The sequence below is a fragment of the Heliconius melpomene genome, chromosome 18 (assembly GCF_056956725.1).
Source record: "Heliconius melpomene rosina isolate 202511_hmr_F chromosome 18, ASM5695672v1, whole genome shotgun sequence".
Lineage (NCBI taxonomy): Eukaryota > Metazoa > Arthropoda > Insecta > Lepidoptera > Nymphalidae > Heliconius > Heliconius melpomene.
This window is the reverse complement of record NC_140406.1, coordinates 16607932-16634524: the sequence shown is the minus strand read 5'-3', so window position 1 is coordinate 16634524 and position 26593 is coordinate 16607932. Positions and strand designations below refer to the sequence as shown.

Here is a 26593-nt window from a genome sequence, read left to right as displayed (position 1 = left end):
AGCATCGTAAAAAAACGTTTTAATAATCCCATATAAGAAACACGAGAGTATTCCAAGCACACTCTCAAATACCTTGAAATCTATTGAAAGGCGATTGCGAGGGTCGAAACGATAAAGCAGTTAGGTGTGTAGATGCTCTTATTGGGCGATACATTTTACCCTTTTTTTATATTTTTTTTTTTACCCAAAGTCCTTTGGTAAATATTGAAAATATAGTAAAAAATTATCCATTTCTTTAATTTTGCCTTAATTTCGTGCTATATTCGGGTAGGCTGAGACATAATGCGAAGATACTCCGTTTCTACGCATTACCCAATTTTAAAAACATTATAATGTGTTGAATGGCGGAACTTAACGCCAAGCTTTGTCTTGATAAACTAATACTAGAGGCGGTTGTGGCGCTGCATCTGCTGCGGTGGATGTATTTATGTATTTAAATTATTTTCATTCCTCGCTTTGGTAGACACGGTGTGTCGTTGAGTTTCGCCACTCAACATAAACTATTTCTTGAATTGGGTGTCTTAACACTTGCTCTATTTGCCTTCCCTCTTATACGGGAAAAGCCACTAATAGAAAATAAAATTATCATCAGCCTTATTCTACCATTGTACATTTGAAAATGTATTTGTAAATGCGACCCTAAAACCGATCGAGCTGCGTTTACTAGCGACGGAGGGTCGAGGCTATAAACCAGATAGAATGGGTGGAAGTACTTTCATCAGAGTAAACAGTCCACTTTAGCTTAATAAAATAACATTCGAGATCTATTCGAGGTAACCGAAATTTGATAGGAATAAATTGTCGAGTGATTGATGGGACCCACAAAGTGCTCGGAGCAGGGGTTAAAGATTTAATTTATAATAACATACATAATGATATAGATTGAATAAAACATTGATGACTTTTGGATATAATCTTCGATTTAGCTGATTTTTTTTGCTTTGTGCACATGTAGACCCGCACATAGCAGGGTCGGCAGCTCAGTCGGCACTTTGTGTTAAGGTTAACTCGGTAATACTCTCTCCATTATGTGTTGAGTGGCGGAAGTAAATGCCATACTTTTTCTTACCAGAATGGGCGGAAGAGCGTCTTAACACCGATGTGCTATACAAGTAATACAGCGTGAATTCATTTTCTAAGTAAAATAGAACCTTCTCTATGACAAATCATTCTATTTTAACTAATAACTAACTATTGATTTAAAAGAGAAAACCTTTTTCTTGAATGTTTCTTTTATCGAGGAGCATGTAGACATGAATGGTTTATAAGGTTACGATACAAGCGAGGACGAAGCCGCAGGCGAAAATTAGTAAGCAATATAAAACAACTTAAAACCTCGAGATGATTTAAAACATTTAAATCTCAATAAACCAATTGAAGCTCAAGTAAGAGCTACAACGGACTGTAAATAAGGCCCTAAAATCATCGAGTGGGTATTGCGAAGGGTCTCGCCAATAAAACAGTTAAATGAAAGTATTTCCATCAGCGCCAACGGTTTGTTCCAATTGTAAACAGAAAGATGGCATTTTTGTGTCGTTCATTAGTTGCGAGTTCAAATTCTAGTTGAGATGAGTTAAGTTTTTATTTATGAATATTGTATATAAAACCCCGGTACTGAGTAACGTACAACCGGAACTATGCGGCGTAGAACGCTGAATTTTGTCATATAATCATTATCCTCTCTTTTTCCTTTTCCCAAGTGGTAACCCATAATACGGTAAAACACCTGTGTCCCTACAACAGATATTACATGGATTATTTATATACGTAACTCTTTAACGGCATTTACTTTATTATTATATTTACATTTTCAAAAATCCGAGGTCTCTTCAATTTTGAGCAGATTTCGACGGAGTGCTGTTACTGTAAACAACCGTAAGCTGATGGACCAATTTTTATGAATTTTATATTAAAAATACATTTTTTTTATAAACCCTTTGGAAACAACTAGTTAATTACATGTGCTTCATAAATCACTAGTAAGCATGTAGTAGACGTTAGGTATGAATCAAAATGTTAACATGAATCAACTATGAATCAAAATGTTAACATGAATCACGTATTCAAAGGGAATTTCAACTAAAGGAGCAGAGTGAATAGGATGCCACGTACATTAGTTGAATGCGTGTTCACACACCCCCCGGGCCCCGCGTGTGAGCCTGGCCTATGGCTTAGTTACAAGGTTATAGTTTCTGCTACGACGCATACGGATGTACGGATGGCAGAGAAAAGTTAATTTTAGGCTTCCGTTCCTCAAAACCATAATTTATGTCGAGATCGCGTGCAGGTGTCACGCTGAAGTCAGTGTCGAATGTTCTAGATCACAGTCCCTCTCCGGTGAACATTAGATTAATTTCTAATTACGTAATTTAGATAAATAATACATAACATATATACCTATATCTATATATATAAAATCGAAAGGTCACTCACTCATCACGAAATCTCAGAAACTACAAGTGCTAGGAATCTCAATTTTTGCATAGGAGTTACTTATATTACGTAGGTGCTCGCTAAGACGGGAATTTGCAATATTCGACTTCTAAGGGGTTGTTTTTGGGGTCGAAAGTTGTATGAAAATTCGTTACTACAAATGCTAGGAGTCTCAAATTTTGCATAGACGTCACTAGGACGTAGTCATGGAGACAGAAATTAATAATAACATAGTTCACGCGGGTGAAACCGCGAGCGGGCCGCTAGTTTTTTATATAATTAAAATTATCATTGACAATATATTATGTACGTGATGTTGCGAATTAAGTTTTAAACTTTACACGTGTCGATCGATCGGTAGTACGTAGTACACAGTAGTTAACAATAAAAGTAAACATAATTTAGAAGTTACCCATTCTTGACTAATTTAAAGGGTTGAAAAGTAAGCAATGAATTTCTAATGTACTCTACTGCGCAACCAATAAACACGCTGATTGATTTCGGGAGGAGGAGGATTACCCACGAGCTTTGTGGGGGGTAATGCGGACGTTTTATGAGGATTAAACTTTAGAAAAACATTGAGTTTCTTTATGTATGTGTGTGTGATAGTATTTGGTAATGTTCTGTGTGAAACTGAATTCGTAAGCGGCACTAGGACTGGATATATAAATTAATTACTTAGATTTTCTTCGCCTAATTTAAAGTGTCTTCATTTTTAATTCATTGTCATTTTAGATAGTAGTCGCCCATAAATTTATTTTCGTGAATAAATGGAAAATCTCGTATTTTTCGCTTCCGTAGATATTTCAAGAAATCCTTTTTCGATGCATACTCCCTAACATACCTATATGCGACATTTAAATAAAACCTAAGTCCAGTAGCATCGTCTGTTATTTGTCTGTCACTGAGTGTCCTGAGTGATGGGAACATGTTATATTTAAATATTTCAGTGTCGATGTGTAGTTAACACAAACTTAATACAGATCCTGCAGTTTTATTGGAAACCTCGAGGTATCCCAAATTACACTTAGATACGTAAATTCAAAACAAACATTATAAATCGTAAAAATATCTAGTTCAAACAATAACAATCCCGCACCGAGCATGTGAGTATGATGCCAAGAGGATGCGATAAAGTCTATATTTCCAAAATGGCACTTCATTTGCTGGTTTGGCGCGATCCGAAGATTCATTCCCAGCTAATACCACCCCTATTAAAATGGAAATAAGAGCTGGAATGCCAAAATAGTATATGTTGAACGCTGTATGCCAATACAATGGTGTCGTATTCCAATAAATGACATTAAGACGATAAGTAGTCATTGTGTTAGATACTTTTGAGGCCGTCTCGGCTCAGTAGTACGGAGTGATTGTAAACGCGACGGCGGTTAGTGCGAGATCGAGTTCGATGCACATAAAAATTCTTTAATAAAACAATCGCTGTTTTTCCCTGCCACGGCAAGACACAACGCGGAACATAATGTCATAAAATGTCAAACAAAATAGTTCCCAATTTACGATGTTATTAAGATAAAAGATACGACCGCGCGTACTTAAACGTTGTTCCACTATGCCACGAAGACTTCACCTTCTGTTAGCCACATCATAATAATCTTGGAAAATGTTCAAAAATAAATATTATACTAGGAAAACTCTGGAAAGCCTGTGCATACGCTACTGAGGCCGCGATTCAACTATTATTAAACGATTATACACAGAGGCTTGTTCCAGCTTTTGTTATACCTGGTATTTTAATAAAATACTTTTAGTTAGGTACCTACTTGGTGTAATAAATTTTAAACTTATTTCTAACTAAAGAAATTGAAGAAAAATTGTCTTGATAGACGGAGAGACGAACAACAAAGTGACCCTATACTCTTATTCCGTTTTTACTTTTTGAAGTACGGAACCCTAAAAATAAGAACATACACATTTATCGTGTAAAAGCTACAAATGCTGTAAGAATGTGCCCAGCTCTAAGTTAAGCTCGAGTGGTTCAGTAACTTCTGAAGAATTCCACTATCCAGGTCCTGGCTCCACAGTGTCCATGTGCGAAGTTTACACGTCATTAAATACTTTTTTATACAACACCGTATCCCTAAATGCATTTAAACGGCAGCGAGTAGCAGATAAAGTACACATCTCGTTTGAAGCGAGGAATGGAATATGAGCTTTTGTTACGTGAATTGGTGTAATACATATATTTGTGTTTAAACTTTGAATTTTATACATCTTACAGCTTAACATTATATCCTGTAGGTATATTGCAAGGTAGACCGAGGGAACCTAGTTACCCAGTAGGATCGATGGTTGCAACCCGAGGTTCGCTATCCATCCAGTGTCGCTATAAAACATAATAGGGCTCACAGCATCAACCTCAAGTTCAAAAAAAGAGCACCTAATGTTAAGATACTCAGTTCCACATGTGCACCGAAATATTGATATATTGAGTGTTGAGTAGTAGAAAATCCGCGCCGCGCGATTAAAATATATTAAAACATAAACATATATTTTATATTCTTAAAAAAAAACAACATAATACTAGGTAAAATGTATATAAAAAAAACAAAAATACTTTGAAATAAGTCTCTATTTCCGACCAATTTACGTAATACGACGGAATCCCCTAACAGTTATTGCGGTGGAGATAAATATGCTCGTACACTGACTTTTTTTACTATTCCTACTACAGAACTTTGTATAAACGTGGCCGATGGTATACACTATAAAATAAAAAAATCAGCTTCACGCTGTATCCCGCACACAGCAGGGTAGGCAGAGGGAACCTAGTGTTAATACACTCCGGTCCTCACTTTTTTCTGCCGAATTCTGGAGGCAATGCGTGTTGAGTGGCAGAACTCAACGCCGCACTTATATATTTCACTTCCTCGAGTTGGGATCGAAGCCACACCCTTGTGCCGCTGCGCTACGACGACTATAAAATAATTTGTTATTTAATTTGAAGTCAGTCGTGGACCGTGGTCCAGAGGGCCTGGGCCGACTATAAGCGTTAAGGTCGTGCACTTGATCTACATTTGGGGGAATGACTAAATTTATACTACCTTCACGCTGTATCTCGTACACAGTACACAGTACGTAGGCAGAGCGGACCTAGTGTTAAGACACTACGTTCCTCATGTTTCGTCGAATTCTGGAGGCATTACGTGTTAAAAATAAAATTTAAAGTCGCATTTCGCCTCGAAATCAGAGCCGAGTAATGTAAATATTTAATACGTCATTTCCTCAAGTGAGCATCGAACCTACGACCTGTCGCGTTTACAGTCACACGCTTGCGCCCCTACGGCGACAGACGACTGGCCTCCTGTTATACTTTTTCATATTACTTTTATACTCTTACTTATTCTATTTTTTTTATTTTCCCACTGTACTAGGCAAGATGCGGCGTTGACTTAAATACCCGAAACGCGTTAAAAAAAATTCTAAAATATACTAAAAAAAAAAATGTAAAAAAATAAAATTCTAAAATATTTTTAGTTACTTGCTTATAATATTACATTTTCAACCATAACTTAACACAGATTCAACAAAGTCCAACAGGTCCGAGCATTAATTATACTAAAATCTGACAACACCAGTAACAATGCCGTCACGCTGCGTACAAATGTCACTCTCTGACGGTACCCTTTTAATTTAGACTGTCGCACACTTTCAGTTTTAATATTGCGTGTTTACGGTCTCCTTTCACTTGCGGCGTCCCCCACGTCAGTGGTGACGAGGGTGCGTGCTGTGAACTGTCCGGTGGACGGAGTTATGCCAAGGTTTAAATAAAAACTAGCGGACGCGCGCAGCTTCGCTTGCTTATTGCTTAGGGGTGAATTCTAATAAACTTTGATACACGTGTTCAATAAAATATTTTTAAGAGTCTCAATTTCAAATTTTATAAAAATCAGTGACGATTTAAAGATTTTTCTATATAAACTTTCAACCCCTCATTTTAAGGGATAAATTAAAATAAACCACGAAACTTATGTTCAATGAAATATTTTTAAGAGTATAAATTTCAAATTTTATAAAAATCGGTGGCGATTTAAAGATTTTTCCATACAAACTTTCAACCCCTTATTTGCACACTTAGGGGGTGAATGCTAGAAAACCATGAAACACATGTTCAATTAAATATTTTTAAGAGTCTTAATTAAAAATTTTATAAAAATCAGTGCCGATTTAATTTTTTTTCCATACAAACTTTGATCCCCTATTTCACACCTTTAGGGTAAAATTTTTTCAAAATCCCTTTTTAGTGGATGTCCAGATTACGAAAGTAAACATCTGTCCAAATTTCACGTTTCTACGCACAGCGGTTACGGCTGTGCGTAGAAACGTTAGATAAACAAGACACGAGTTCAAATCCATACATACAAATATATATCCGTTTTAAATATTTGTCTAACCTTAATGTGAAACAACATTTTAAAATGTTAAAAACTAACCACTATTTTTTATAATGTTGTAACCCAGCCGCATTAAATCCTCCATTTATGTAAACATGTCCGGACAAGTGTATGTGACACGCGGCGGGCCAGCGTTTCTCGCAAAGACGATTTTATTATTTCCACATAACATCATTATTTAGGACGTGCTGGGGCCGCGCTGGAGGCAACGGTCAATCATAATAAAAGAATAACTAAATAACTACATTTATTTTTCCCTTACTTTCTATATAAATATATCTATATGATTTTATAAACGAGACGGCTCTAGTTTGAATATGGGAACCTGGGGAATGCTGCTAGACTAGCAGCTACGTTGCAATTAGTCAACTCACTCATTGTTTCAATAGTACCTACAGTATGAATTGTACTATTGAAAATAATATAATTTTAAGCCACAATCAATAGTGTGAAAACAAACCACAACCTTAGACTTCCATCAAACCTGTCAACTAAGAAAAAAACAAACGTGCCCTCTTCTTATACGGAATATAAATGTACGTTTTTTGGGGCATTTCTTCAAAAACCTAATTCATCTTAATCACTGTAAAAGAGCAATAAATGTCAGATTGTCCGTCCGTCCGCTGGAGGGTCTGGACGTTTATTAGATCTGCACTTGGGATGGACAGGTATTGAGTGTGGACTGTACAAGTCGTTATTCGTTAAATGAAATCCTAGTTATATGCGGGATGAAGCTGAAAAAAAATTAGCTAGTGGCGTAAAACCTAGACCTAAAGGGAGATTTCTAGCTTGGGCAATGAACTATTTCCATTTACACGGTCTAATAACAAAACAAAGCGCAGCGTTGAGTTCCACGACTCAAGCAGTAATGTCTTGAAAATTGAGCGGAGAATGGGGAAAGGACTATATATACACTAGGACTATATGACACTAGGACTATATGACACTAGGATTTTAAAAATAATGGAAATCTACTGTAATGAGCTGAACATTACTATATTTCCATACTTAAGAATAACCACAGCTAGCGTGAGCACCAAAGAAAGTACCTCTGCGGAATTTTACTAAGTCAACCCATCGTCAACCGATCACCGAGAAAGTGAAGTATTTACTTTCGTTTATATTTCCATTTCTTCGCTCTGGTGTACAGGCAAAGCGCGGCGTTGAGTTTTGCCAATCAACATACAATGCCCCCAGAATTCGGTAGAACGTGGGGAACGGAGTCTTAACACTAGGGAAACCTAGTGTGACTCCGTTCCCCTGTGTACCGTGCAGGGTAGAGGGAACTCTGCCTACCCTGATGTGTGCAGGATACAGCGTGAACTTCACGCTGAAAAAAAAAATGTTATCTGACAGAGAGAACAAAGCAACATTCCTCTTTCACCTCTCTACAGTTGTTATTGCCCCTTCGTGCACTCCACTCCTATCTCCCCCCTGATTGGGTAATACATAATGTCACATAATAGACTGAGATCCGGCCGTTGAATCCTGCATATACGAGTTTTCTTAATTAAACCTATATTAATGAATAATACATGATTAGTAGAACAGATTACACTTGGGTTGCCTGGAAGAATCCTGCCGCAATCACCTTTAATTACATTTTTTCGTAACTCGTTTTTGGAGAAAATTGCACCCATACCTTTTTTATATGAATCGCACATCATTTGAAAGATAATCGCATAAGGAATTGGAAAATTAAGGGTTGCCAGCTCTCAGTCTGCCGCAAGTCTAGGGTTGCCTGGTTTAAACATGTCACTAAATGTTAATAATTTGCACTCATGTGTTTTTTTAATGAATTATATATCAAATTAAAGCTTATTTTTTTCTGAACATTATAAAACAGGGTTGCCTGGAAAATTCCTGCCGCAAAAAGGGGTTGCCAGCGTTTGAAATATTTTATTCCGGTTCCGTTTGACTATGAGAATAGACGATGAAATGCGCGGTCTGCCTTATGTTTTAAAGTAAAATATTATATAATAGAAGATCAATCTTAAAATCAATGTTTATTCTAATTGTTCACCTGTTAAATGATGATTTTAATCATATTAAGTACACGCAGAAAACTATTTAAAGATCATAGGGCAGAAGAAATCATCCTTATTTTTCAAGTAAAATAATGAATCTATAATATTGAGTCTTTGCAAAATCTATTTTCTAAATACTAATATTTATTTATAATTTAAATAACCCTTTTAAAACAACTAAATTATCTAATTAAGTAAATGTTTACAAATATCGATCTACTATAAGGTATTAATTACAACATGTTTCCTTAATATAATGAGAGGTGACAATTATTGCGGATATTTTTTTTATTAATTAAGAAAATATGGAAAATTACATTTCAATAAACAATCTCTCTCTCTCTTCGCCCTCTGCTTGCTTGAAAAAAATTGTCACTAGCAAGAACTTGTCCATCTATGCTGATAGTTTTTAAGGCATTTAGGTCTGAAAGAATTTTTCTTATAATTATAATAAAGCGTAATCACTCACTCACGTCCCTAACTTAGTGTAATCAAAACTGAGGCAATTCCCACGGCCACAATTGTCTACATTTTATTAAACTATATAATATTAAACATTAAAGTATACTTACGTTTTGCATTAGAAATTAATTAAAAAATACTTCTTTATATTTTTGTTTTAAAACAATGAACTTTTTGTAACACTATCAATGATAACCGTGCATTGTGTCACTATTTAAAAAAAAGTCACTGTATTTAAAATTCATTTTTTGGCGAAACAATAACATAATTTTACATTTTTGGAGAGATTCCTTTATATTTCCTAAATTCTACCACATTTTCACTCCTGCCGCACAAAAAACACATCTTCATATTTGTCAAGTAAAAACGCCTTTACTCCAAAACGAAAGGTAAGTAACTAAGTAATATGCTCAAAAACAACTCATTTAACCATCTGCACTTTTATTGCATTTAGAAACAATACATCTTCGAAAATAATTTTATTGCATTTGGTTTGCTTTGTATCGCGCCGCAATATGTTTATCTATAGTAAAAAATAGCCAACTAATTGATATTTGCCGACTCTTGGTCATAAACCGTAAATAGCGTTTATTAGTCGGCATTACTGTCGGATTTTCTTCGAATTTATTTTGCTAACTTAGTTTTGTTTATTATAATTCTATTATATATATATTTCTTTCCTATGCAAATTATTAAAAATTGCGTGAGAAAAAAAATTTGCGGCAAGCGTTGTCAAATCAAACAAGTAGAGGACGAAGAGAGAGAGAGAGAGAGAGTTCATTGAAATGTATTTTTCAATATAATTAATAAAAAAAATATCCGCAATAATGGTCACCCTTCATTATATTAAGGGAACATGATGTATATGTATGATCGTATATTAATAGTTTATAGTAGATCGATATTTGTAAACATTTATTTAATTAGATAATTTAATTGTTTCAAAATGGTAATTTAAATTAATAAATAAATATTAATATTTAGAAAATAGATTTTGCAAAGACTCAATATTATAGATTCATTATTTTACTTGAAAAATAAGGATGATTTCTTCTGCCCCATCATCTTTAAATAATTTTCTGCGTGTACTTAATAGGATTAAAATCATCATTTCACAGGTGAACAATTAGAATAAACATTGATTTTAAGATTGACCTTCTATTATATATTATTTCACTTTAAAACATAAGACAGACCGCGCATTTCATCGTCTATTCTCATAGTCAAACGGAACCGGAATAAAATATTTCAAACGCTGGCAACCCCTGTTTGCGGCAGGAATTTTCCAGGCAACCCTGTTTTATAGTGTTCAGAAAAAAATAAGCTTTAATTTGATATATAATTCATTAAAAAAACACATGAGTGCAAATTATTAACATTTAGTGACATGTTTAAAGCAGGCAACCCTAGACTTGCGGCAGACTGAGAGCTGGCAACCCTTAATTTTCCAATTCCTTATGCGATTATCTTTCAAATGATGTGCGATTCATATAAAAAAGGTATGGGTGCAATTTTCTCCAAAAACGAGTTACGAAAAAATGTAATTAAAGGTGATTGCGGCAGGATTCTTCCAGGCAACCCAGGTGTAATCTGATCTACTAATCATGTATTATTCATTAATATAGGTTTAATTAAGAAAACTCGTATATGCAGGATTCAACGGCCGGATCTCAGGGTATAAGGGATTTTTATTTTAGGTAGGCAACTAGTTAGACAAAATATCCTATCGCTTTTTTCATCAAAATATTTGTTCAACTATCTGTCATACCAAATGATTTACTAAGAATGAATAATATAAAGAAATATTGTATAGACCGAGAGATGAAGGTTCTATTATAAAGGACTAAATCTATTAATTTTTATTTCGCAATATATATATGGGTAAGTCTACTGCTGTTGGAATAACTTGGTAAATGCAAAATAAATAGATTTTTTATTATGAAATCGCTGAAATATGTCTGAGTGTAAGCAATTTCGTGTAGCAGTTTTGTAAGAGCAATGAATTGTCAAGAAAACACATTTTTACAGTATGAGACTCAGTCAGCCCACGCGACAGTAACGTACTCTTGTGTTGTCATATTCGTTCACAGCTTTGCTCTTGTACACAAAAGGACTAGTGTTTTATATGATAAAACTAACGGAATTAAATGCATCAGTTTCATTGAAATTTTCTTATAATTTATTGTATTTCATATTATATTTATATAACAAAATATTTTCGACACACGGGTTTTTTTTCTAAACATCATATTTATGAAGTTTGTTGAAGGATTTTCCATTATAAGTTACACAAATACCACATATAAAGATTACCTCAAATCAAATAATGGAGAGCGGGGTGTCTGACCTTCAGAGTTAAAATATGTCTTTACCTATACCGTATTTATATCGAATTTTCTTGCTTGTTTTGTTTTTCTCTGTTTTTCTGTGTTTTTCTTTTCCTCTGTTTTTTTTCTGTCGAATTATAAATGGGTAAAATGAAAAGACGAGAATTCTATTTGCCATATACGTCCGCCATTTTATTTTAGATTTATTCAGAACTTATAATCGACTACCATTGTTAAATATCCGAAATGCCAATTACTACGTTTTCGTTCACAATAAAGTAACTGACAAAGCATTTTCTTTGTATTTGGAAAATTGTCCTGTTTATGTCTTATAAGGAAATGACGTGGATATTGAATACGCTTTTCAATATTAAATGGATTACATTATGATTTATGAGAATAGAACCTTTCATGTCACGTGAATAGAAAGTTGAAAGAAACAAAACGATACCTGTTTATTTATATAATATTTTTGCTTGGCTCGCGTCTTCCTTGCTAAATGCTGTGACCCGCACTGATATCCGGTTCCGGGAAGCAGGTACTATAATGTTAAATCTGTAATTTATGTTAAAAAAGGAATTACTATAAAAGTAAACTTACTAAGTAAATAATAAATACGCGTTCCACAGTATCCTAGTATAGCTTTGCCCAGAGGACCTCTGGGCTTTGAACCTTTTAGATTTTTTCAACCCTCCGAATAAATTGTAGGCCACATCAAACATTAATAAGAGGTGAAAAAGCGGATTTAAGATTTTCCCAAGGAATTTTCTTGTTACTTGTTGTGTGTTATAAAGCGACTTTTTTTCTATTTTAGTAAAAAATTTAAGAGTATTATCAACTTTTCGCTGATCACTAGTCGTCGCCCGCAACTTTGTTTGAGTTAAGCTGTTAAATAGAAAATCCCGTATGTTTCTTTTCCCGTTGGACTTTTTTTCTTCCTAGCCTGCCTTTACGCCAAGTTTTCTCTCTGCTTGCCTAATACCTTAGTATTAGTTAAAAAATATATGTTTGATGCTTCATTATATAAATATAGATATACCGAGGAAGTCAGGGCCATTCCTAGTATGAAATAGTAAATTTTTATACTAAAAGAGAGTGGTACATACCATAATGTCAAGTAAAATCTGTATTTATTGTATTGTTATAACAAACTCGTGTTAGTACCGAGTGTTCTATAAGACGCAAACATATTTGTGGCATTAATGTGTAATGAGGCCGCCACGTCACTTGAAGGAAAGAAAAAAAATATTAAAAGGTCGTGGATTCGATCTTCATTCGGGAGAAAGATTAGGGTAACATTCGAGCAGTCACCATAGTCGCGGCGCAGGGGCACAAAGTGTGACTGGAATACCGACTGGTTGTGGGTTCGAGCCCCACTCGAGGAGATCAAATATTTATTTAAATTTACCTTTCTATTTCTTCGTTCTTGTGTCGAGGCAAAGCGCGGCGCTGAGTTCCGCCACTCAACACGCAATGCCTCCAGAAATCGGTGTAAAGTGGTGAGTGTCTTAACACTAGGTTCCCTCTGCCTCTCAGTTTTTCGTTTTGAGATACGGAACTGTAAGATACATAGTTAATAACTATTTTGAATATTATACTTTTATATTATAGTATTTTTTCATTAATCACACAGCACCTGACTCTTAAAGTGACGGTTATGAGATATTTTCATTTCCACACTCCGGTAACAAGACAAAGTACGGTGTTGTGTAACACGCAATATCTCAAAAATTAGTCAGAGCGTGGGAAACTATCTAAAAGAGACACATTCGTCCACAGACGGCCGTCACAGGCCACAGGTCCGACTTGTACTTGAATTATATAATACTAGTTGTTACTTTGTTCCTAATTAGTCGTCCCATTCCTCGCGGAGATGAAAAGGAAATGTATTTGGGAGTCTATTGAGCGTACCGCGCTTGAGGCGTTTATATTGCGCGATGTTAGTCGTCGTCCGCGACATTGTTTGCGTACACTTAATATTTAAATTGAAATATTACGTTTTTTCCTAATATAAGTAAGTACTTTTTAGCGTTTCCCTACATTACCTAACCTAGTTATATGTCAAGAGCGTTATCTTTCAGTCAATGAAAAGTCGTACATGTACCCTAAAACACACTACACACAAGCGTGCGACACAAGCGTACAACACTTAATAAGCTTTGTCTTCTGAATTCCAGTACGTAAGGAACAGAAGTGTCTTAATTGGAATGGAATGTACATTAACAAGTAGAAGTTATGAAATTTATTTTCAACTCTAAATTCATTTTAAATTAAAACCCAGATTAAAAATGTTACCTCTCAAACTTCGATCGTATAATCATAAAATTTTAACGCCAATTACCGATAAACGGGATATCGGTTTAAAAGGTATTGTTTACTTTCAGGAACGTTCCACTCGCCGCCGCCTCCGCCGCCTCGGAGCTGACGAGCACGTTACGTGAAATGGGATGTTGATGCAGCTGAGATGAGGGTGATTGGACAAAGTGATTCTGGAATTTATTTTTAGCTTAATTTTTATCACATTTGTTGATTTTTAGTTTTTAAGAAGAAAGAAAACAATTTCAAAGAAAATTAAACTGTTATTGGATTTGCTACTGTAAATAATTCGTGGCAAGTTATTAAGCTATACAAATTAACACAAATCTGATGACAATGTGCGGCGCTAAGTTCCGCCACCCACTCTTTAAATAGATGTATAGTAGAACACAAAATCACTAAACTCCTCTGAAATGAAAATAAAGACGAAACTTAAATATAAATAGAATGTCGTACAGTATAAAGGGTCGCACCTGCATAATTTATCCAGGAGCGACGGAAGCTGAGATTTGAGTCATGCACTGTTTTACAGTTCCTCAGTTATTATTCACTGCGAACTCTGTTATATAGCATACGAGTATAGCTCTCATGTTATATGTAGGTAGGCACTGCTGCTGCCTGATTCACGTATGGTCACTAATAGGTAGTTAGTCGTGGCGACGCGGCTTGTCTGTTGACTGCTATTTGTTCCTCTGTAAATAACAGTTTATATTATAATAAATATTATTAAAAGCACAATTACAATATTACGTACAAATGTTCCAAATTACCTGAAAATAAGAGAAACGACAATTACAGTTATTATTCGTCTCTCTCTTTTATCTATTATTTTTACAAAGAAAATTGTCTTTGGTTTATATCTTTTATCTTCTCATGTATTCACTTTTTTAATCCTATGTCCTATGTGGCTGTCAATTAATTATAGACATCTGACGGGTGTCATAAAAAAGGAACGCTATAAGTAAAGGGAGTATATTCTATTTACATATATCTTTAGAATTTGAAGAATTAACAAGGCTTAAACAATGTAAGAATTTTCGAAATCTCCATTCATCATACTAAAATTTAACTCACAGACAAGAAATAATCAGTTTAATCATATATCTGGTGTAGCCTACAAACTAACATAGTGTATACTCAAACGAGTGACTTCAAAGGCTCGCCGCTGCCGGGTAACTAACGTGAGAAGGCGCGCTCGTACCGGAAATTATGGAACCACAAAGAGCCGATAACAATACAATACTGTACTTTTGGATAACTTAACGCGGAAGAGAACTGCGGTTCCTTTTTTTTGGTACCGGATATGTTATTAAAAGAAAACTTTGATTTTTTTTGTGTTATTGCTTTATAAATACTATTTAAGGCTCCGTATCTCAAAAGGAAAAAATAGAACCCTCATAGGATCACCTTGTTGTCCATCTGTTAAGACCATTTCTCTATACCATTAAAAGGTAGATAGAGGGAGTCTAGTGTAAAGACACTTCACCCCAATTGCATTTTGAGTGGTGGAACTCAACACTGTGCTTTTGCCTCGATACCAGAGCGAAGAAATGAAAATCTGAATGTGTGTCCACAACAGTCGCTTGTGCCTTAGCGCTACGACAGACTTTTTTTCTAAATGTAAATCAAAACTAACTATGTACTTGTAACAGCGTAAATTCCATCAAAACTGGTCAAATATTTCAGTCGGTTGATCCTAGAAAATACCAGGTTCTAACATCAAAGCGTAGTTGTAAATAATAAACTTGTAATCTCCAGAACTACCTTCATATTCTATACTAAATAATAACCAGGTTAATGTGAAACGGTGCAAGGTTCAAATCCACATTAATAATTCTATTTGTCGCTACTTAGTTGTTTGTTGTTTGCAACATAAACTCTGATTTCCAACTCTATCAAAATATTATAAATAAGAATAGTACACCTCGTAGTAACTAAAAATATATCCCAGAATTATTTTTACATAACCTTCATCGTTTTAAGTTTGTATAATTTCTCTTCAATTAGTAACAATTAATGTTTTTCTTACGCTGTATGCTATTACTTGCTCACCAGCGGGAACAGTATCTAAACACCAGGGTCCTGAGTGTCCAAAGGCTTCGTACGTGAAACCTTAAAAAAAGAAATCAATATTCTTTAATATATCTTAGTCTTACAATCCAAGGCTACCGCTACATTACTTGTAGAATTGCTGAGCTGAAGTGGCACTTAGCGAGAACTGATAGCCGTTGTTGGGGCGGTGCGGACGCTGAGTGGCGGCCCTCCACCAGGTGGACCGACGATCTGGTCAAGATCGCAGAAAGCCGATTGCCGAAAGTTTGCGGGAGGCCGGCTTATGTCCAACAGTGGACGTCCAAAAGCTGATATATGATACAATTCCCAGTACTGTAGAGTATGCAGTATAGTAAGCCAATAGCGATAGTGCTAAAAATCGATCACCTAATTTCAATGTACGTGGAATTTACGTAGCAGCCGTATGAATGTTAGATGGAGTTTGCTACCAACATGTCTCGGGGGTGAAAAGTTAAAATGAACAATGTACTAAGTTTAGTTTCACCTCCACCTCCACCTCCACCTCCACTACGAGCTTATATCATGCATGCTCGAGTTCATTGTAAACAACATAATTAAATACATAACGAACACAAACTTAAACTGGGATATAATATGCCGAAATAATAAACATGCAGCAGCACAACACCCAATCGAAAACGCAACCGTTGAGGGTTCGATTTCCACTCGGAGATGTATGTTTTTATTTCCTCGTTCTCATAGATCAAGATGAGGCGTGGCCTTAAATTCCATCACACAATGTCGCTAAATGGGGGAAGGTGGGGAACGATGAGGTTCCATGCTGATATAGTCAAATATAGTTAATTGGACTACAGCACGAGTACATAATAGTATCTACACAGAACAATCCGCCGGCGTCAAAGCTCAGGAGCACAGAAAGTAAATGACACTTTATTAGCATAACAAGTAAAATCAGTTAGCACTTGCGCGAACAACAGATGTAGGTCGCGGGGGAACAATGCTCTCATTATTTTTGGAGTCGGAGCAGCGACTTAATTACACAATAATACAAAAGTTGCAATTAGGCAGTTCTAGGCAGTGCTAGGGAGTGCTAGGGAGTGCTAGGGAGTGCGGTGTATATTCACGCCGTATCCCGCATGTAGGGGGACGGTCTGAGTGAACTTAGTGTTATTTTAGTATTTATGGTGTTGTTGTTGAGTTTATAGATTAGGGGTTTCATTAAATATTTTTCATCTAGAAATGAGGGCTTGTTGTATTTTTTCCGAATTACCTTCATTTCAAGGAATTATTATAAGAAAAATCCTGCTGTTTTATGCGACGGTGATACTATGTCCACTATGACAAAAGTTTCATGAGTTTTGAACCAATCATGTGATGATTGTAGATTGAACGTGTGACAACTGTACCACGGTATCACCGTAGTCTAATTAATTAATTAGTAACATTTTGAGCATATGAACATACGTAATACCAACTCGTATATATCTAGAGCAATAGTTCAAAATAATGTGAAATTCCAAATAGTTCTCCAATTACCAAATTCTAACAATACAAGCGTTTAATAGTTAATATACAGTAAATTATTTAGGGCGAATGTTACTAAATTATTTATTAATATTATATAGCTTTACGATACACATTTAATATTGTAATAGCTTTAAATATACCTATATTACAATTTAAATTTAAACGAGACCTTTGTGGCGCAGGGGCACAAGGCGACGGTTGTGGGTTCGATCCCACATTCCCCAGGGAATGATATATTTTTTAAGAATTAAGATTTTCCTATCTTCGCTCTAGCACCAAGGCAAAAGTTCGGCCTAGAGTTCCGCAACTCGCAATCTTCTTCTTCTTCTTCTTCCTGGCATTAATCCCGGCTATTACTAGGGTCTGCCTTCCTACTTACCCTACTCCACTTTGCACGATCTTTTGCGTCCTCGGTGGTTAGACCATTGGCTCTCATGTCCTGCATCACGACATCCAACCAGCGCTTCCTTGGGCGTCCGGGAGGTCGCGCCCCAGGAACTAGTATAGCAAGGCACTTGCGTCCGACATAGTTCTTAGGCCGGCGCGTAACGTGGCCAAACCATCTCAAGCGACGCTCTTGGAGCTTATCCGTTACGTCACGGACCCCAAGACTACCTCGAATGAATGTGTTGCGTATGCGGTCAGACCGCGTTACGCCGCACATCCACCTCAGCATCTTCATTTCCGTGACGTGAAGCTCCAGAGTGTGCCGAGATATTGCTGGCCAACATTCGCTGCCGTATAAAAGAACCGGTCGGACGATGCTCTTGTATATCAGCCCCTTGAGCTTGGGCGGTATACTGCGGTCGCAGACCACACCAGTGACCTCCCGCCATTTGGCCCAGGCAGCGCTTATCCGGCCATGGACATCGTGGTCGATGCCTCCAGACTCGTGCATAACGGATCCAAGGTACCTGAACTTCTCCGACTTAACGGCTGGCTCAGGACCTATAAGGATGGTGCTCGAGTCCCGGCTCCCGCAGGCCATGTACTCTGTCTTCGACACATTTAGTTTAAGACCGCCGTTCTCAAGCGTACCCTTCCAGAGATTCACTTTACGCTCCAGCGTCAGTCGGTTCTCGGCAATGAGTGCTATATCGTCGGCATACATCATCAGCCATGGAGGCTGGTCCTGGATGTGAGCTGAGACAGTATCAAGCACTACATTGAACAAGAACGGACTAAGAGCCGAGCCCTGGTGAACCCCCACTGTAATCGGGAATGGTCTAGTGTCGCCAACAGCAGTCCTAACCATAGAAGCGGAATCGTGGTACATGCTTATAAGTTCCGCCACTCGCAATGTAATGTCGTAATGTAATATATGAACGTAATGCCTTAAACATAGGTTCCCTCGGCCTACCTTTTAATGGTATAAGATAAATGGACAACAAGATTATCCTGTAAGGGTTCTGATTTTTCCTTTTGAGCTACGGAACCTTAAATAGTATCTACACTTCGCTCCTTTTAAGACACTTCCCACTGGCCACCTTCACTGTCCACCCTGCCCACTTTCCGCCGAATTTTGAAGGCAGTGCATGCTAAGTAGCAGAAATCAAAACCACGCTTTGCCTCGACAGTAGTCCTGGCTAGGAAAAAGAATATTAAACATTTAATTCCTTGAGAGGGAATCAAACCCACAATCTTCCGCGCTACCACACGCCACTCCCACACACGTGCCCCTGCGCCACGACAATATAAGTAGATGAGGCCTACTTTTAACAACTGCCGTAAGTTAACTTGTTAAATAAATATATCGATTTACCTTTAATATTGGTCTTCGCCAAGTTCATTAAAAGGGTCGCTCAACGAAACCGCAAATGAAAAAAGTTTGTGAAACAAATGAATTAGAGATGGAAGTTAGGTTCGTGACTCTTTTCATTACTCCCGTCTTAAATACTGAACTAATGTTGGCTTTAATTGTTGACCGAACTAATGCTGAAAAATGGGGAAGACGGAGTATTTGGATACTAAGTTATCTCTGCTTAACCTTATTTATGTAAAACACAGCGTATCTCTTGACATAGCATATTGCAATATACATACATACACATAATCAACAGGGAACGAAGTGTTATATTCTCAAGATGTACTAAGATATCTCGGATGACTCTTAATTCTGATTCTGAATTCGTACTCCGCCAGAGCGGGGCATTGCCACATACCCACTGTGCTGCTAAATATATCAATTATAATACTCTTACACACTTATTACACGTAATGAAAGAAACACAAAGACGAACAAAGACGAAGTTAATAAAGGTAATTACCTAACAGTCGGTAAAAGTTTATAGCAGTTACAACAGCTCTCTATTAGCGGTTTATCCGGATTTATTGAATTAATGTGATCGCTATGAATTGCCGTAATCCTGTGTGGTTTGCGCTGGCGTTTCTAACGTAGCGTTAGCATACGAAACTCTTAACAAAATATAATAAATCTTTTAGCAATGTATTTTTTACGTACTTTCTTTTGTCTGATGTTTTGTAAAGTAATAATTAACAAGATATGCAAAGATAGCATAGAGTTAAGACACTTCGTTTATCACATATAGCCAATTTTCTAAATGTTGTTTGTCAGTTAAACACAGAAAGACCTCGTCTTATTGTTAAGCATGATAATGATGACAAAGCGTGGCGTTAAGTTGCAAGTAAATGCATTTAACCCACAATGTCTCAATAGTTGGGGGAAAAGTACAGAACTGTCTTAACACTGGGTTTCTTCATCCTATGTGGAAACCTGTTTTTTATGCAAACCAAAATTTCCTATAAACAAATATTCATATCTCATATTTCATTGTAATAAAAGGAATACGAAAGACTGTTCCTATTGAACGTTTGTAGTCAGTATTCCGCTATATGTTATTGGTTCTGAAAGCCATTTCTATATTATTTCCATACCACGCTCCTGTGGACACAAAACTGTAATAAACTTACTATTTACAATATCGGTGGAGGCCCTGCTGCCGAGCAAACGGCTGTACTCGCGATATTTATGTTTATATTCATAAAATAAAAATAGCAATAAGCCTAGTTGCCGCAGTGGCGCAGAGTTTGGATGTACGATAATTGTGAGCTGTTAGACGAAGCGCGGTGTTAGGTTACGCCACTCACGTAATGACTTTAAATTTCGAATTATTCGACTTATTCCGTGTGTACACCTGTGATACATCACTGTAAATATCTACTACGGAGGAACGCAACGCCGCGCCATATTTTACCGACGTATGTTGCCAGGGTCTGCCAACCTGCTTAGCTACTTCTCTTTGCACTAACTATCAAGCAGAATTAAAACCTCTCAAAAACAATTATATGAAGCGAGAGGCGTTCCCGGCGCAGCCGTAACGCGACAGACAGACAGACAGGCTGTTAGCTTCTTTAACGTTAAGCGTATAGAGTGTCCTTCATTCGCGATATAAAAGCTATCGTAGCGATAAGATTGCAATGGACGTGCATTTGTCGCTAGCGGTCGATGCTTTGAGGGAGTATTCACATTCAATCGAATTCGTTTATTTAGTTATTTTTAACTTTATTATTTATTGTTTGTGGAAAATTGGCAAAGAAGTGTCTTAGCACTAGGTTCCCAGGTTCCCTCTGTCTGCCCTGCTATGTGCGGGATACAGCGTGGGGCTAAAAAAATATCCATATAAAAATAAATGAGTACATACACAATGTAATGTATTATTAGAACCCATAAGTACTTCATATACTGGTCAATCCGATACATAAAACCATGAAACCATATGTGACATCTCCCACATACGACAGACGCTCCAGCTGGAAGGCAAACAGACCTAACGAAGAACAATCGATGCTATCCACACATCGCTGTCACATACGTAACTCAATGGTAACTTCAATAGTTTTGTAATTATATCAAAGTTTTTAAGTAATAATTGGTAAAGATAACTATAATTTCATACTTATCAGTACCTTGTAGTAATTATAAATACTAAGAATAGAATTAAACCCATTTTTTAAGCTTCAAGCTGTAGTCCACTCCTCAACTTTGGAAACAGGCACTGGCACCCAGCTCCACGCCACGGAAATAGTTTATTTCAGTGATAGGAAATCGAACGCACTACCGTCGCGTTTACAGTCAAACGTTGAGCAACTGTGCCTTTATAAAGTACATTCCAGTAATTCAAAGTACACAGTTCGACTGATCAGGAAATGTGAATCCTCATTTCATACAATACTCCTTTGATGCAGCACACTATTCAAGTTGAACAGTTTTTAGATTAATTTACATCAGCTAACTCTGAGCGGCGTTACTCTGTAAAGCTTGTGTGATGAATAGATTCTATTAACAGTACAATTTAAAGGTAACTTAACATATTTACAAGTAAATAGTTCACCCCTACATCACCCCTAGTGGGAGTCTAACTCACAGCCGCGTTGTTTGCAGTCAAACACTATAATATAATTGTACGTAGTTGGTCCTGCATTTGTAATTAAAACTACAGTCGCGTTTAAACGATAGGTAATGCTTTTGATGGTTACTCGGAGGAATTAATTATTTTCCCCGCTCTAGTGGAAAAAACGTGACGTTGACTTCCACTTCATATATTTTCCTAGGCCTCCAAGCTGCTGTGAAGCTAAAGCTGATATAATTTTGTACCAATTACTATAATTTTATAAAAAAACGCTTGCCTCTTGCACTTCGACCACCCCCCACGAGGTCCTACCGGCTGCGGGCGAGCCAGCGCTACGTACACATGCTAATATCGAGATACGAGCGACTAGACGCGCCAATCTTTTAGATATGACTTTAAAAATATATCATATAAAAATCTTTTTGAAAGTTTTCGAGTGAAAAAGCTGAAATTATTAATTTATTGCGCATTGGTATATATGCAGTAATATATAGATATTTTACAGAACAAAGTGTTTCTCATATATTTATATGCAAAAAATATATATGTATATTAACATTTATGTTTATACTTATAATTTTGTCTAAAAAATACTGACTTCCGCAATATTTTGTGACTAAAAAACCAAATTCTAAAAACACTACAACGCTGCACAGCAATAAACAAACAACATAAGTAGGTATATAGATAAGCTGATAAATACATTACCCTCTTTGCAGTGCATAGTCGGGACTTGAGGAACATCACACGATAGATGATAAAAGAAAATAAAATTTAATTAATTTAATTAGAAACGGCATAATCTGTAAGCTAAAAGAATTATTCATGAAAACTTTCAAAGAACGTTTGATAAGCTTAGCTCTTAGAGCTTTTAATATAAATAAATTTAACAAAAAAACATTCAAGTCATATTTTGAATTTGCTGCTATAAATATAAATTAAATATATTTTGTTCCAAAAAAGTATACATTTGCGTTATCTGCATCAGAATGCAATTTAAAACACCTTAAGTCGATGTATTTTTATAATTATTTAAATGTTGCTCTACGTTTAAGAAAGAATTTCGATGTAGCTTCATATATTTTTTTAAGTACGCGACGGTTGTGGGTTTTATGCTGACTCGGGGGAATAAAATATGTAATATTTATTTTATTAAAAAAATCCTCGCTTGAAACGAAGCAAAGCCCGGCGTTCAATCACGCCAGCCAACACGCAATCCCTCGAAAATTCGGCTTAAAATGGTAAACAGAAGTGAAGTGGAAGGTTGCACTGGAGTCGAGGTTCTCTCTGTGTGGAATACAGGGTGAGGCTATTTTTCTTCACGTATATATTTTTTTGAGTTGCGAGCTACATATATTCTGGATACTCGTATTATCGTACAGTACGCTTTACTAAACTTTCGACCTATTGATTTCGAGATTGCGTGTTGAGTGGCTTAGCTTAACGCCGTGCGCCTTAATTGTTTTCTTATCAGAGAGAGGAAACAAAAATAATTCATTCCTCCGAGTGGAGACCAAGCCAAAAGCTGTAGTTTAATAAATTAACAATATATTCTAACTCAGTTACCGTCATACAAAAGTAATGGTATCATAATATTTAGTACATCATGAAGCTCCGCGTGCTGAGGACGCTTATTTTAGCGAGCGACAACAAAGTCTGGCAAATGAAAACATACAGAAGTGTATGTGAAGCGGGGACGCTGCGTTTACCAATACAAAATTATTAGATAAATTTAAATGAAATAAATTATTATAATTTCCGAGAACGCTGATAAAATAATAAATATTTTGTAGCTCGTAGCTTCTTTAATAGCTCCTTGTTTGAAACGACTAATGAGAAAATGTTACTAATAAATAAGTTTAGGATTTCCTTTACAACAGAGTGTTTGTCATGTATTTGTAACTTTTTTATTTTATACCATTATTGTAATAATTATATGTAAATGACAAATGTAAAACTAACAAAACTGCCGCGTTTACCTCCCACCAGCAGTCCCGCACATACGTCATGTTATGTTGTCAGTCGCTCGGTTTGATTTCATTGTTCGTCGCAACTTGCCGTAACTTAATAAATACGGGGAGTCCCCGGATATCGGGGCTCGTACACCGAGACACCGTAGAGTACAGACTGTAGCGTCGCGAGCTCAAGTGCTGTATACTTTATAAGTTAACGCTAATTTGACAAAGTTGAGAGCTTTGTTAGAGCTCATACTCGCGCCGTCTAAGTTGTGCTTCATTCGGCGTGTATTCGGCATTTGTAATGACTTTTGTGTACATTCGGCGTATTTGACGTTGTTGTCTTGTTTCTGGAAAAGAATACTCAGCTCCCTCTATTTTTTTTAACTTAAACATTAATAATTTAAGTATTAATTTAATATTTTCTGAGAAAAATAATTCCGCCGTCGCTGAATAAGACATGTTTCACGTCACGACAAAATATTAATTATAAAAATTCCGTTCACATTTTTTTCCCTAGGCAACATGTCAAACAAGACACTCCGTTCCTTACGTAGTGCTTAATAAAAATGTAATTATTATTAAATTAGTGATTGAAGTATAATTAAAATATTATTTGAATATTAACAAGTAGGTACATTCAATTTCCTTGCTGAGTGTACCAGCGTAGGCTCTGTAATACTTTATGATGAACTAACTCACTTTCGTAGGAGGCGACGTCTTCACAGTTTGAGAAGAGTTAAAATTGATTTAGTTGCATAGGAGCTTGCATTGAAAGCTTTTGGAACAATAAACAATACATTTTACTTGCTATGGTACTCTAAGTTATAACATACATACATATATTAATATTTTGTTCTATATTAGTGTTTTAGACAAACCGATTCTGGACCTAACTACTATATCTACTAATATACTAAAGCTGAAGAATTTGTTTAGCTGAGCTGAAGAACCTTAGGAACTACTGATCCTATTTAAATAACTCCTTTTGTGTTGAATATATTGCATTACAATAATGGTTTAATGGCATCATGTGGATGCGGTTATAAATAAGTATTAAAAATTCCAGATAAAGGGAAAACAAATTTAAAAGGAATTTTGAGACTTGAAAAATAAATAATTTTAAATGTTTTTATTAATAACTTTGCCTTCTCCAGTGTTAAGACATTGTATGTTTGATGGTTCTCTGTGGCGCTCTGTAGGTGAATACCCCGAGTGGGGATTGATCCCACTACCTTCGTCTCTACAGTCAGCTTGTTACACCGTGCCACGATAGCTTTAATAAAATTATGATAATAATAATAATTTATTTAATATATATTCATTAACATGACAGTTGCAGGCAGAACGGAGAACAGGATATCTTAATAGTAGATAAATTTTGCTCGTCACTTGCTGCAAGTCTGACCGTAGCGGGCGGTATATACAACTAACTAGTGCTTAATGAAAATATAATACGGTGTAGTGTATATATATACATATAAATATATAATAAAATACATGATGTGAATTTGTGGCACTTTCTCTTTTGTTTTCTGCAAGAGGAAAAAACAAACAAAAATATACGATTGAACTGATCATCATTTTCACGCTTAGTAAATTAAGAAAGTATCAATACAGTATTATTAGTTTAAACGATAACAAACTTGTATCTATGTTTTAAGCCAATATCCATCCATTGATCCGTTTCTCAAATGCACCTCGCTCATACAAAGCTTCTCAACGAACTTTGGCAAGCATTTTAATCACAAAGCTGATACACTGAAAGCTGAAGCTTAGCTTAGCATAAAGTTCATTTGACACTTTCTAAAAATACATAAGGAGATGAGTTTTACGAGGTATTCGGAAAGAAATAAAAAAATACTGAAGCCGTCATGGCACAGCGCTACAACGTCTACCTACGGTCATGTGTTCCATTCAGAGTAATGAGATATTTTTATTACCTCGCCAAGCTGCAGGTAACAGTGTTAACAATGCCTTAGCTGCATTGATGAGACGGCGAAACGTCTGTACAGCTGTGTTGAAACCGGCAACGAACAGTGGGTATTACAGAAGAAGAATGAGGGAAAGATGAATGCTGTGGAAATGTAATCTCTTTTTAGTATATACAGAGTTCGGTAAACTGATCAAATCCGCAATTACGAGATATGCAGAAAGCCAGGTCCGAGGACACCTCGCGACACGTGGTGTGGGCACTCGTCAAAGAATGACAAAAATGATTTATTAGGGAAGTGAGCGATAGCGATCAAGCAGGAGAAAACCTCGGTTGACCTTCAAGACACAGTATTGATGATAGTGGAGGAAGATTACATAAATATCATGAGAAACCCCCGGAGAGCATATGAAGAGATTATTGCAGTATGAAGAGATTGATGACAGTGGACCAGTCGAGAGAGGTACGTAGAGACCGTAGCGTTTGGCGCTCCGTTCTCTCTGGCTAGTCCGCTAGGAATACAGCGTGAACTTAATGTAAAGTAAAATAACGCTTATCTATATATATAAAATCGAAAGGTCACTTACTCATCACGAAATCTCAGAAACTACATGTGCTAGGAATCTCAAATTTTGCATAGGAGTTACTTATAGGACGTAGGTGCTCGCTAAGACAGGAATTTGCAATATTCGACTTCTAAGGGGTTGTTTTTGGGGTCGAAAGTTTGTATGGAACTTCATTACTACAAATGCTAGAAGTCTCAAATTTTGCATAGACGTCACTAGGACGTAGCCATG

At 36.3% G+C, this 26593-nt stretch overlaps 1 long non-coding RNA gene across 1 annotated transcript in view; it reads right to left on the bottom strand.

Annotated features, from left to right (window-relative positions):
- The window catches only part of LOC146529744 (uncharacterized), a 111626-nt gene that overhangs the window by 56269 nt on the left and 28764 nt on the right, over positions 1–26593 (bottom strand). Inside the window, exons 2-5 of the long non-coding RNA XR_014878982.1 lie at positions 14451–14669; positions 13957–14150; positions 13070–13219; positions 12113–12216 (exon numbers count right to left, since the gene is read on the bottom strand). This is a non-coding gene — a long non-coding RNA (uncharacterized LOC146529744). The remainder of the gene's footprint in view (positions 1–12112; positions 12217–13069; positions 13220–13956; positions 14151–14450; positions 14670–26593) is intronic.